Source organism: Hirundo rustica, chromosome 4, assembly GCF_015227805.2.
Source record: "Hirundo rustica isolate bHirRus1 chromosome 4, bHirRus1.pri.v3, whole genome shotgun sequence".
NCBI classification, from domain to species: Eukaryota; Metazoa; Chordata; class Aves; order Passeriformes; family Hirundinidae; genus Hirundo; species Hirundo rustica.
Window position 1 is genome coordinate 75430099 of NC_053453.1, and position 14995 is coordinate 75445093.

Below are 14995 nucleotides of genomic sequence, written 5' to 3' on the forward strand. Positions count from 1 at the left end.
AAAGCTATTATTCCAAATTTCTGAGGATGTTGGGCACTGTGTCACAGGAGGATGATCAACACTTTAACAAAGTGACACGTTAAGGAAGGAAAGAAACTGACAAAAACCTTACTGCATACATAAATTAAAAAAAGCACTTGATAATTAAAAATCGGTGAAGAAGTATTATTTTGAGTTTTTACTTTGGTGCCATCATATTTTTTGCTGCACTGGCAAGTTGCTTGTTCATCTTACACAGTGCTTGCTACATGATGGACTATCTCAAAGTGCCATTCCCTGGGTGGAAAATGTATCAGCCCTGTTTTCTGTGGGTGTAGAATTTCATCTCTTCAGGAGTTCTGAATAGATCTTTTGAAAGATTGAGAAGACCTAACGCCAACCCCTTTTCATGCATATATAAACATTAAAAGAGACATATTAACGTGATGATAAAACAAATTTATCAACAAAGGAGTAGAGCGCACACAGATTTCTCAGTTGCTTCCTTTTTGTGTTGTTCTGACAAGTTCTTCTTGCATCAGCAAATGCACATCATAAACTAATGAATGACACGTGGCATTAAAGGTACCCAGCTCCAAAACACTTGCAGCAAGATACTCTTTGAAAGACTTTTGTACGAAATATTGTGACCAGACAACCCCAAAGGCTACCCAGTATTCATAACGATAAACTAAAGCACTAACTGCCTTTTGCTTCACCTGTTGAACAGTAGTTAGCAGCTGTTCAATACTGGAAATACTGAAACCATGCTCAGGTTTTACTCTTCAACCCTGGAGAAAGAGTTTCTGTGATGACAGAGCAAATGGCTCCGTGACACGTGCACTACTGCTTTATCTGTACTGAAATTACAGCTGGAACGCAGCAGAACGTGGGGATTGGCTTATCTTCGTCATTGGTTCCTATCAGAAAAAAGTATTGGGCCTCCAAGTTACGCTCAAAACTGAATGTGAGACAGCACTAGAAAACCTAACTAAAGGCCACCAAAAAACCATAACCAGAGACAAGTCATGGCAGTCAGAAATAACAGCAAGAATTGAAAATTCCATTTTCATACAGTGCTACCTGTTGTTTAATGCCTTGTTAGCACACACTTGTAGCCCACGGAGCTTCAGCAAGAGCCCCACAGCTCTGAAATGTTCTGGTGCCCACACCAGAGCTGCCCAGGAGTGGCTGCCTTGGACTTCAGCACCTCCCAGTGCCATCAGCTGTCTGGACAGGCTGGCTGTTAGCACAGCTAACCATGAAAACACACCACAAAGAAGGCTGAGTTATTCTTAGACTCGTGTTTGCTTCTGGAGGAGAAACACTCACCAAAGGCTGGGGCTGGCTGCAGAGGGGACAAACCATACACCAGAGGCAGCTCAGTAATTCACCTTCAGCACATGTGAAGGTGCCCACCAAGGCAGCAGAAATATTTCTCTGCACGAGCCCAGTGTGTTTCATTTCTTCATGTTTCAGTTCCACTGCTTGCTATGACCAGAGTAAGAGACAGCACTAGGAATGACTGCTGCACCTCCCCATGTTGCAGTTCCACTGCTTGCTATGATCAGAGGAGGATGACAGCACTAGGAATGACTGCTGCACCTCCCCATGTTGCAGTTCCACTGCTTGCTATGACCAGAGGAGGATGACAGCACTAGGAATGACTGCTGCACCTCCCCATGTTGCAGTTCCACTGCTTGCTATGACCAGAGTAAGAGACAGCACTAGGAATGACTGCTGCACCTCCCCATGTTTCAGTTCCACTGCTTGCTATGACCAGAGTAAGAGACAGCACTAGGAATGACTGCTGCACCTCCCCATGTTGCAGTTCCACTGCTTGCTATGATCAGAGGAGGATGACAGCACTAGGAATGACTGCTGCACCGCCCCATGTTGCAGTTCCACTGCTTGCTATGACCAGAGTAAGAGACAGCACTAGGAATGACTGCTGCACCGCCCCATGTTGCAGTTCCACTGCTTGCTATGACCAGAGCAGGGTGACAGCACTAGGAATGACTGCTGCACCTCCCCATGTTGCAGTTCCACTGCTTGCTGTGACCAGAGTAAGAGACAGCACTAGGAATTACTGCTGCACCTCCCCATGTTGCAGTTCCACTGCTTGCTATGACCAGAGTAAGAGACAGCACTAGGAATGACTGCTGCACCTCCCCATGTTGCAGTTCCACTGCTTGCTATGACCAGAGCAGGGTGACAGCACTAGGAGTGACTGCTGCACCTCCCCAGACACCCTCTGGGATTAAAGAACACCCAAAGCAGCAATGTGATGGGTATGAAGCGTGAACCTGTCTGCTCCTGCAGTCTGCATGCACATTTTGCAGTCTGGAGCAATCAATGGTGGGGTTTGTTGGCACTGAGGGAACAGCAGGTGTGCCAAAATATCCCCAGCTGTATGTAGGCACTGCCTAAAAAGCCCACTGCAGCTCCAGCTGCGCCTTCTTGCAGGTCAGACAGCTGAAGGGTCTGGCCCCTGGACTACAGAAAACTGCAATTATTCATCAAAACTGAAATGTTTCTCTAATAAGAGATGCAAAATTTCCCTATGGAATCACACTCAACAATAAATTGCCTTTATTCCTTTTTTCCTCCTAAATCTGCAATACTGTAACAAATAAATAAAGGCTCTCCACAACAATATAATCTGAAGAAGAAAGCAAACACTCTGGCCATCATACTTAATTAATGAAGAACTTTGCTCTTACGCCCTTGCAAGTAGTTTGAGAATCCTTTCAAGAAAGAACAGACAATACATTCTTAACAAAAAAAAAAAAAGGAATTCTGAACAAATTCTCAAATAACTGATGAAAATGAAACAGGTAGCCAGAGTAGGGTCTCTCTGCTACCCAAGAAAAGGTGAACTAAACCTTAATGGAATCTCCAAGCCCTGTGGAACACTGAGATGCACAAGGATGGAATGAGCACTGTTTATTGTTGAGATACTCAGAGATGAGAAATCTCCTCAGAAATGTTCCACAAACCTAAGGAATATATATATATATGTATGTGTGTGTGTGTGTGTATTACTGTACCACATTTCTAAAAAAAACCCCCAAAAATAAAAATGAAAATGATATACTGTTTTTAATTATTAACAATCTTTTTTCCTTGCTGTATTTCCTTACCTTGGAGGGTAAAGCCAGCAATCTATGGCTAAGTTAGCAGCATCACCCTTAGTGTAAAGGTACACGAGGCTACACCGGCGTCCTCTGCTCTGCACACTGATTTTCCTGTCAATAATGATTTACTGGAGTATTTTTTCCAACATTACCAGTTGTCAGGCACTATCATGTTTCAACTTGGGTGATTTATTCTTAGTTGTGTGGAACTAATTATTTTGCCTTCCAGCCCTGAAGCACAGAGCAGAGGCAAGAGCAGCTTCCTCTGGCATTCTACTTCTTGTAAATACAGACTCAGTGAAAAGCCCACACAAATGCAAATTCCAACCAGCCCAGGGATTCAAAGGAAACACATCTAGTTAAATATCCATCAGGGCCAGTAGATTCCCAGATTCCTCTAGTTAGAGGTTACTAGAACCTGTGTATCGTGCTTCAGCCAAGAAATTCTTCCACAGAGACAGTGTCCACCCTCCTGCCATGCCCTGGGGCATGAGGAAATTGAACACTTCAAAAACTATTTCTGTTCTGTCAGTGACTTCTGAACAAATGCAGTGGGTTTGTGAACTGGTCACTGAACCTCTTCCACAATCCACTGAACACTTGCAGTATTTCTCCAGAGCAGATGTGCCAGAGAGCATCTCAGAGCTCTGTTTGGCCCCACCTTTGTGAGCCTAGCTCTCCCCAGGGGGAGCAGCGAAGTGAAGAGGATCTCAACAATCAGAGGGCTTCCAGAAGGTTTCTGTTCCGCTCCTGTGGCACAGCCATCCACATAAACAACGACTTCACATCAGCTGTTACTTTTCCAAACACTTCCTCCTTGGTTTTGCAAAGGCACTATCGGTCACCCCAGCTCCGGGGTCAATGAGCACAAGGAGATGATGGATTAGCACCAAGCACAGGCAGAAATGCTTCTTTCACATCAGGAATACTAATATGGGGATGAAAGATGCATTTTTGGAGAGGAGAGTGGGTGAGTAAGCAGGCATGTGATGACAGAACAGCTACAGCTCTTCTAGGTCGAGACATGCCACTCCCTTTAATGTAAAATTACTAATATAATAATAAAAAATTGAGAGCCCACAGTCATACTCAAATTCCTGGAGTTCCACAGTATTTGAGAAGCTGAAAAAGATGGGCTTGATCAAAATCAAAATGACAACGTAACAGTTAAAACAGACACGACTGCATAAAAAACATTTAAAAAAAATCCTGCTGTGGGAAAAAAGGGAAGAGTTTAGTGAGAGATCACCTTAAGTACTCAGAGACTGTTCAAGAAAGCTGCACTACTGGATTTATAATTATTACTGTATTTCTGAAAGTCCTGTTTTGGAGAACATAATGGAAGTCTACAAGCAGATATTACTGGGGAGTTTTCTAAGATCAAGCTCCAGTTTTATCCACGACACACTGCAAACCCCACCATTTATAACTGTCTTCCTACTGCCAATCCTGCACAAGTACCACTAGAACAGTCCTGCATGACCTGCAAAAGTGTGCATTTGATTTAGCATTAGCAGGGAGTGCGAGTGTGAGAAGCAAGGTGTGTCCCGAGTGAATATCACCCACGGCACTGTGCTGGATCACTACACCCAAAGTAATGTTCCTGCTCTTCATTTTAAAGGGGAAATTCCCAAGACTACCAACAATGTGAAGCTTCAGGCAGAGCAAGTCTTCTTGCAAAGGTGAGATTTTTAAGTTGTTTTAAAGTTCAGGACAGATCAAGCAATTTTCCTTTTTTCAGTAAGATTTTGGCAAATGCAAACCAGAGTTTCTTCCAAAGTTCAGCTGCACTCAGTATGTTGTTTTTTTTTTTTTTTACTTTTAGATCCAACCAATTGATATGAATATGGTCACATGGTTGTCAAGTTATATTCAGAGATTCTTGTTCTTGAGCCATCATACTGAAAGCCATCCCAGGGAACGCTGGATTAATTTTTATTTTGCTTCCCAATAAAGTTTTCTTTTTACTGCTTCTCTACTTCAATTCTTACCTGGAGCATTATTGCCTTTGCAACATCCCACTGGAACACTGAGCACTTTGGAAATGTCCTGACGCTGCTGACTTTAAACTGGTGGGATTTTGTAACACTTCAAACTGATACAGAGAGTCTTAGACGGGCTAACAAAGGAACCTTAAGAAAAAGAACTGGGCTAGAAAGGGCGAGGACAGGACTAAAAATGAATTTCAAATGGCTAAACTCCAGCATTCTGGTGCATCTTACACAATCATACCATGAACTGCTACACAGGGTCCAGTTAAAATTCAGAACAGCTCCCAGATAAAAAAAATCCCAAAGCTGCTTGCTTTTCCAGGTGATAAAATCTTTCTGTCACTATTATTCTTGTGATCTCCAACCTGTAAAAAGTCCTTTGAAATCAGCATAAAGCTCTATAGAGTTTAGCTTTACAAATAAAGTACTTTGTTGTTATGCAGCTTAGAAAGGACAAAGAATTTAGTTTTGTGATTTCTACTTAAAGGAAAACCTTAATTGTCAAATAAACAGTTGGTTCACAAACAGACACATTGCTACTGCTTCAAAGGGAAGCAACTTGCAGGCAGAGAAAAAAAAAATCTGGGAATTGCAGGACACTTCATGGAATTAATGCCTTACTGCTGACCTAAGCTTGCAATCAGGTTGGCTTGAGAAAAGAATGGTGTGCAGGAAGAAGGGCTGGTTCAAGAAAAATTGACTTAACTTGTACAGACAGTTCATTTCTTGTACCTCCAGTAAAGAATTGACACTGATCCAACAGGCTATTCTTTCTATTGCCTTTTCATACGAGGGTGCTTTACAAGTATATTTACACCAGCCAGAAAAACAGTTCATCTGTGTTTATGTAAATAATCTCTAAGGACATCTCTTTCCATCCCTTTGTTTTCCTCTGTGCTCCTCTCTTTGGCATACCCAGCCAGGCTCTGGTAGCTGACAGATCACTGCAAAGCAGAACTAAGAACAACAGCCACCAAAAAGTGAATTGGAATTCTAGAATCTTCTAAAGAGTAAAGGTGTTTTTCTGTACTGTCACATTCCCTGTAGCAAAGCAGATCTTTCAGATCATATTCTCAGAGTATTACTTTTATGACTGCAAACCTTCTCTCCTGCTAATAAATTTCTTGAATTTCCTTCAAACCTAAGAAATCCTGTCACTGAAGTTTGCTTTTACTGAAATCTGATACTGAGAGGAGTTTTCCTTACAGTAAAGATACTCCAGCACAATTCAAATCAGGGGGGAGAAATAGAACCCCAAGAGTTAAAACTGATTTTTGAGTTGGCAAATGTCCTGAAATTCACATTTTCTGGGGAGCCAACATATATGTTGTTCTTAAGCATTGTCTCAGTTCCAAAGCACTGCCTAGAAAATATTACTCATTAGCAATGACTCACATCCTCAGACAGCTGTAAAGCAGTTAAATTTGGTTAACTGTGCAATTGCTTGGTTCTGAGGAGGGTCAGTACCATCAGGAGCCTGATGCCGTTAGAAGCAGGGTTTGAATGAAAATCCTGCCATGGCCACTGGTCAGCAGGAGCAGGGGTTTGCCCTGGCAGGGAGGGCACTGCGAGCCACTGATAGTGCCGATGGCTCAGAGCATACAGATAGCAACAGGAACCAACAACACTTCACGTAAAATGCAATCAAAGAAGGAAAGTATAAAACCTGGCCGTGAGAGATTTGATCTGGCAATTTGTGAGCCAGTTGTTAATTACATAATCCATTACAAATTCTGTCTAATTTGTTTTATCTTAGAGCTTGTCTGGGTGACCCCTTTTGTCAGTATGCAGCAGGTAAGAGACTGCAGCCGTTATCCAAGATTTCAACCCTGGTTGTTCATCAAGACAATTTGCTGGTCCCAGCTTGAGTCTGATACTTTTATTCCCAGAAGTAATTCAAAACAAAACCCTGCTGTCATAAATGCCATACAAAAATAGTTTAAACTCTGCTGCTCCTCTTCAGTGAAGTTTAGATATTACTCATTTATTTCATATATATTAAAATGTCATTATACTGAGAACCATACTTGAAATCATCTGGTAATTAATTTCCCAATCTAATTACAAATACCATCCATTTTGTTGAAATCCTGGCCTAATCACGCAGAATAACACCATGCTAATTCTCCTTTCAGCTGTGTCCTGACATTATGAAGCAATCTCTAAGGCTGTGTTTTCCAAAGTTTTACTCCTACGACCTACCAAACACAAAAGGATTAAAAACCCAGCTATTCTGGGGACATTTACTCACTCCTGTTCCAAGTCTCTGAACAGACTTTGACAAAAATGTGCACTGATTTGACTCAGGGAAGTTCATTACAGAGAAAACACAAATACTGCAAATTGGCATAATTTCATATTGATGGACACCAAATGCTCAAAAAAAGAAAAACCAAAAGTACTTTATTGCGCAAGGCTGATAAAACAAGGGGAAAAATTGAACGTAGCAATTGTTAAGTTAGAGCTGATATTCTGTTTTGTAAGAAGCAGAATAAAACTAACAAGTTGCAATATTGCTTTTAGAACATCTCAAGGTTCACAAGGTTAACACTTAAAGCAATACCTTAGAAGCGTAAAGTGAAAAAGTTTCTACACTTTAAACTCCTCTACTTGGCTAAACCCTGTGCTGTATTTCATTGATAACTCCAGTTATTGCTGTGTGGCACCCTGATCTCTGTTACTCAGCAATGCTGATGACGTTTCCCCGACTTGTTTCAGATTTTGGGTTCGGTTCTACACGAGGAAGGAAAGTGTACTACTGATACCTGGGTAGAGACACAGCCCAGTGCCACACATCACACTCCCACAGCAGAGAGAAGGTGGAGAAAAGACACACAGAGAGAAAGGCTGAACTCCTCAGAGCACTGAGACAGCCAAGAACGGAACCAGGGAGCAGAAAAGACCAAGCACTGAGGCAGGCCAATGGAGAGGATGGGAACATGGGATTTAATGCTGGTTACACAGGAAATCCTCACAGCAAACTCAACTCCATTTACATTATCATTTGGGCTCGCTCAAGCAGAAGGCTGCACAACTTGAACAAAGATTTTAAATTAAATTACGATCCAGCCACTGAATTACTTTGCCCAAATCGCTGATTTATTATGATCAAAGATACAGTGTAGGATAAAACCGTCCCAACCCTGAGGGAAGAGCTCTGGAAAGGAGGGATGCTTCTAATCCCAGTGTAAAACATGGCCAGAAAGCCGGGATTGTCCTGCTTCACTCTCCTGGAAAGGATGTGGACTGATGAATAGCAAGGATTAACAAGTCATTCTGTAAATACTAAATATGTGAGTTTGTGCATTTTTCAGTATCCAGCTATCACTGCTCTGACAGAATTACTTCAGAACACAATGGTAAGTGACTCAATATCAAACTCTCACATTAGTTAGTGGTCCATACTCATAAACCCCCCAAAATTTTAAGAACCTGATGTATTAAATTAGTACCATCACTTGCTGGAACCTCTTCACCATGCAGAGGAGCATGCTGAGTATCAAATGCATGCTAATGTGAGACAAAGGGACTTTCGTTTCTCTGCTGACCAGTTTTCTTACCCTTTGGGTGAAATCACAGATTTGAAAGCTGTTAACACACTTCTGCCTTCTGACAATCCTAAAGACCATAAATTTGTGCAGAGACCCAGCTTCGAAGACCATTTAGCATAGTGGGTTCAAAATTCACCCCTGAATTCAGGCAACTATTGATTTAAACTGAAAAATTACTCTTTCCTTGTTGTAGGGGAGATCCCCAAGCTGGCTGACACAATCACTGATGTCTGTTCCCGACACAGCTCAGACAGAACCCCCAGGGGCAGAAACGCCTGGTGACCAAAGCCTGGAAATTGTGAAACCTCCCAAGGCAGAGAGCAAGGAAAGCCATGGGAGGAGAGTGATGTAAGCAAGCTCAGAAATGGCACACGCCCTTGCTCTTCCTGCCTCTTCGATCACGGGCGGTTTGTGTTTGCCCTGCACCACAGCGAATACACCAACAAAGCTCATTAGCTTTATCTCGCCAGAAAAACTGCACGGCTAATTCCTAACGAAGGCCAGGGCCCCAGAGCTGGCTGCCTTCCCAGATCCCTTCCAGAAACCAGGATCTGTCAGTCCCCTACCTAGGAGTAATGACCCCTCTTGCCAGTCAAGGGGTTATCCCCAGGCCCAAGATGGACATAACGATAAAGTGACTTCTCCCCTTTGAGGGATACTAGAAAAGTTCCTTCCAGCTTTGACAGATTTGCTGAGATGTGGATTCAGATAATGCAAGAAGCTACAACGGAGTTTTCTTGTAACTGAGCTGCTGCTGTCATCTCGTGTGACACTGCAGGAGCAGTGTTCATCAGGGTGAAACCCTTCCTCACCCACTGCAGGAGCTCAACTACAGAGCATCATCTGTGACCTCACGGGCCTGCCTTCTGTCTTTGTGTGAGCCTAATTATCCACAAGGGCTACTTCAGAAAAAACACCATCAGGCAATTCAGCCACGGAAGTCAACAGGCAAGATTCTTTAATAGCATCAATATAAGTAACAGAAAATAAATCAATATAAAGGAGAGTTTTCCTTACATTAGTTCTGGAAGTAAGAAATTGACTTGCTATCTTTCACACAGGACAACATTTGATTTTTTAAAGGAATAGCAGCATACATCTGGGAATATAGGTACGTATGCTACATATAATCCAGATGTTTTTATTTTTATTGTGGCGTAACAAAATGCTCACAAAAAAAGTGGTAATGTAAAAATATAGCAGCACATTCTCCACTTAAAAATTCTAAATCATAACACAGGCAGGCGTAAAACCTTATTTTGAATGCAGTAGGTTTGTCTGCCATAGATGCTGCAGTAGCAGTCTCAACGGTGCACTAAAAATTACTGGAATAGCATAAATAGTGTATTCCTTGGGTAAGTCCCTGGAGAACTGACTGTCACCTCTACCAGCACCTGCAGACTCTGGACTATCTGCCACGGAAAATAGTGTCTCATGCTAAGCTCGTGAACATTTTAGCATCCATATTCCAATAGAAAAATGTATGTTCTTAACGGCTCAAAAGAACCAAAGATAGCAAACCTTTGGGATGTTCCTGAAGCTGCTGTGACAAACTCTGTATGGTAACAAGCCACCTTTAGAACTAGGCTAGCAAGGAGCTGAAAAGTGATAGGAAGAAACTGTGCTATTCCCCTGCCCTAGTATCATCTTATTAGTTAGTTGTATGTTCAGGGGAGAGCAAAAATAAAACACGACACACTTTGTCACCTGAGCGGGGCTGCAATCACTCTGAAAGGTCTTAATGGATTGCCACTGGAAAATCAAAATGGAGGGGTAAGAATCCTAATTTCAAAGTGGTCATGGCTGACCGTAAAATAAAAATAAATTCTGTGTTGTGTCCTAATTTTCCATGTGAAAATTAAACAACTAATCTACCTGGATGTCAGGAATGCAAAAAATCTCACGTGGTAATTATGCTGAATTTGAACTCAAAAAATGAAGCCTTTTCAGTCTTCTTTAACACTTCCATTGCTACCACAAGTAGTATTTTGAGAGATGAGGGATTAAAAGCCGGTCTAATTTTTCCTATTGTTCCTCTAAAAGACAATGCATTTATCTAAAAACCCCACTCCACCTGGTAAAGCAATTCTAAAAGTACACTGGTGAAAAGAGAAGCTCCTGTAGCATCTTGGGCACAAAGGGGAACCCATAAGCCAGAAGAGCTTCTAGACATTTCTAAAAGGCACAAATGTCAGTTTTGTCCTGTTCAGTGGTCGTCAGCAAGCCTGTAACAGAAAGGTCTGAATGGAAGGAAAAGCAGCAGCAGGAGAGGTCTGGGATCCCCTGAGGGACACAGAGACACAAGTTCCCCACGGCCCCCCAGGACACATCTTTGAGGTCACGTCTGTCAGATCCAATAAAGAAGCTGACACAAGCCCGTGGGGATGTTTGGTCTTTTTTGCGGCGTTTGAAATCTCTGGACTGGGTTTAGAGCCAGTTCAGCGGCATGACTTGAGACCTGGAGTAAAAAGAGCAGCAGTACGGCTCTGACAGAGGCTTACAGAAATACTCTTGTAATTGGGCTGGATAAACCCCCGAGTTGCTAAAGAAAAGCACCTGTTCCCTCAAGTGCAGCTGAGCAGAAAGTGCAGCACATGCACCTTTGCCTCCCTGCAGAACGTGGGCTGAGGAGCTGAGCCTGGACGCTGCTGCTCCGGAAATGCCCACGATCCAAGCACACTCAAAGTGGGATAAACGCTTGCCCAGAGGATGGCACAGAGGCAAAAACCCACCCAGTCTGAAGCAGGAGGGCACACACACCCCCCACTCTGGAAATGAACGGCCCATCTGTGCTGGGCCAGGCTCTGCCCTTGGCTGCTGAGCTCTTCCTCGCCGTACGGGTCACACAAACAGAGATCGGCCACCCTGCAGGCATCACCGACTGCAGCGGGGACCCTGGGGGACTTGGAAGCACTGAACGCCACCCTAGAGAGGCTCAGAGGGATGTCTCAAAGCCCAGCCCCGGATCAGGAATTCTTAGCACACCGTATCTTCATTCTCTTGGTAGGCAAGTTCAAGGTCACACCCTGGATGAAAGGACCATAAACTGAATTAGATGTTTGAAAATGCAGCTCCTTCTGTGAGCTCTCATCTCCTCAGGGTTGGAGCAGAGCAGCTGTCTGAGTAGGTAAACTTACTTCAGAGAGGAGAGAATAAAAAGAAAATAAACTTTAAAGTATAAACACTGCACTTCAAAGTTGGGAATACTAAACCAACGCTGCTGCTGTAGTAACTATGAGCACCACTGATTTTAAACAACTGAGTTGTTTAAAAACACACGTTGTTTGCAGCCCCTCTCTGCTGCCACACAGTATTTCTAATCGTTAAGCATAAGGTATTTATTCTGATTTCTAAGTTTTCTGGAAAGCAGAGGACATTGATTTCCTGGGGAGAAAAGCAATGCTTCTTATTCATAAGTGCCGGAGCATTTGAAACCTTCCCAAATTCTAGCTAAACAAGTCAGCACAGCCACCAAAGAAAAAATAAATCTCTGTTCTTCCTTTATCACAGGTCAGTTATCACACAGAGCATGGGGAGCTGCCAAAACCACTGCTATGTTCAGACACTAAAACTCGCATTTTATTTGCCTGCAGCTGCATTGCACAAAGAAGGGAGTGTCAGCCCCTCTCCAAGACAAAACATGACCTACCCCCAAAGCAAGAGGTGATTGAGTCCCTGTTGGTTTTTTTTTCTTTCACTGTATTATTACTTGTCTTTTGCCCCAAACACCATTTCCCTAAAATGCTTTGATTGCAAAATATTGATTTTTTCCCCTCATTTCTTTTCATCCTTGTCTACCAGCACAGATAGACAGATGTAGCAAAAAGAGTAATGAAGCACCACGTAATGTTTTTCAGTTTCAGATTTCAAATTTGCCCACCATAGTCCCCACTTTATTATCAAAGATGCTTTCCCTTGGCCTTGAGTTCTAACAGCTTAAAATGAGATTTTATGCAAGATCTATTTTCAATGAAATGAGAAAAAATAATCTTGACGTTCTATAAAACTAAGTTTTTGCATGAAATTTTCAGACATAAAGCCAAAGTCTCCAAATTTCTAGCATATGTCCTACTTCTATTGTCTAAAACAAAGGTACCACCAAGCAGCATCTCTGTATGAGCTTAACTGGAAAGACTCCAGGATTTAAAATGTGAAGCATGTGGTTTCCTCAGCAACCTGGAAAATGTATTTTGGTGCCTACTGGGTATCAGTGACGATGCCAATTGTCATGTTCATTTTTCAGATCTTTGTTGTTTGTAATCTTCTCCTGTGTCTTTTAACTCATCTCTAACCAGCCAGTAAACATCCATTGCCTTTTTCACCTTGATTTTTGGATGACTAAAAAGTATACCTTATAGCTCCCCACCTTTAACCAAAACAACAAAACTAATGGTTCATAAAGCAAAGCATGAGGTGGTCTGGGTCAATAAACCCAAGCAGAGACCCAAAACTAAAGGGTGCAGTTTAAATAATTTTTTTCTTTCAGCAGCAGCAATTTAGGATGGCCCAGTTTTGGGCTCCACACCAAACAATTCCTTGTCAATGTCCCCAGAACAGGTGATTGCACATCTAAAACAGCCACAGAAAATAAAAAACCCATGAGCTCCAAATACCCATCTGACCATTGCTACATTCTGGAACAGGCAATCTCTACATTTCAAAAGAAGAAAACAATTCTTCTTAAATGGCTACGTTATGCAAGTAATTAATTTATACTAAATTCTGTTATTTTCAGTTCTTTATCACTTAAGCTTTTGCTCCAAGAATATTCTAGGTTAGCTAGCTAAAGAAACAGGAAAAAAAATCACTGAATTTACAACTGTCAAAATTTAACTGTTCACATTAAAGAAAATGCCTCCAGCAACTCCAAGGCTAAAGCAAATTCAAACTGCTGCATGTGATTCTAGTTATCAGCAGGAGTCAGTATTTTTCTGCAGATTGGTTACATGTTTTTTATAAGAACAGGGAAGCTGTGGCTGCCCCATCCCTGGAAGCATTCCATGCCTGGCTGGAGGGGCTTGGAGCATCCTGCCCATGGCAGGGGGACTGAACTGGAGGAGTTCTGTGTGCCCTTTCAGCACAAAGTATTTCATGGGACTTTGTTTAGCTGGGGTCTCCATGTTTTGTTCTTGTTGAAGAAGCTCAGAGCCAGGATTTCAGAACACCACAAAGCACAGTTTGTTACGGCAGTGTTGTTTATCCTCACTGGAGGTACCCAGGAGAACAGGCCCTCAAAGCTTTCACACTGAAATGCTTGGGTCCTCTCCTTCCAACCTGAAGAGATCAGGAACTTGCACCTGAGAGCAGGAGGGAACAGTCCTGAACAAACAGGTCAGATGCACGAAGACAAGATGAAACTGCCTCATTACGGATTACAGCGGTCTCCAAAAAACAAGCATCAAAAAAAAAGGACCTTTAGAGCTGCCTATAAATGATCTAATGAAGGATCATTCTCAAGTGTCAAGTAGAGCAAGAAAATGTGTGAAAAAGCAGTGGAAGAGCGAATGGAAATGAAGCAACCTCGTGACATTTAACATTTACAAATGTCAGACTCCCCACCTCTTGGTTGAACACCCAGCTGGGATCTCAGTCTGCGTCTGGAGGGTACACGACCAGCATTGTAAAACAAAGAGGAACACAGCACAAAAATCAGAAATCTGTGCTTCGAACAAGATGAACAGTCAAAAAATGAGACTGTGAGGACTGGGAATTAGGGCTCTGCTGGAATTATTAATGACTTATTTATGGCTGAAGTCCATGCCTGAACTTCCAATCCTGCATGAGGTTTGTAAAAGAGCTGAACATGACCTAAACCCTCGTGATTTATGGTTAGAGACAAGAAGAAAAGGCATTGGCCAGGCATCAGAAATTAATCAATAGTCTGATCTATTAATATCACAACAATTCCGTAGAATTGTTTAAAGGTCTAGGAAAAAAATAGAACAGAAAACCCCACATCCTCAGCCTAATACACTGAATAAGAGCTCCAAGAACAGCTTCTCTAAAGATACAGAGAAAAAAAAAGTTCTTCAAATTAGAATTTATTGCAGTACACGCATTTCTCTCTTTTCACCCTGTGTAGAGGAAAATCGGGATTAATTGTGTGTGCAATTTGCCAATGATCATCCATAATGGCATCCACTGCCCTAGGACTCAATGCCCTTTGGGAAACCGCTCTAATTTGTCTGACACAGTCCCCCATGTTTTTTTACCCAGACCTTCCCCAGGTCACTGATAAAGTTTGCATTTTCTTATCCAAAAAGATATGAAGGATAGTCTCATTATCCTATTCTAGCACTTCCCAAGAAATTTTAAGTATGATAATACAACATTTCTA

At 42.3% G+C, this 14995-nt stretch overlaps 1 protein-coding gene across 9 annotated transcripts in view; it reads right to left on the reverse strand.

Moving 5' to 3' along the window:
• ERC1 (ELKS/RAB6-interacting/CAST family member 1) overlaps positions 1-14995 on the reverse strand; it is a 266110-nt gene that overhangs the window by 169705 nt on the left and 81410 nt on the right. The gene's annotated exons all lie outside the window — the stretch shown is intronic.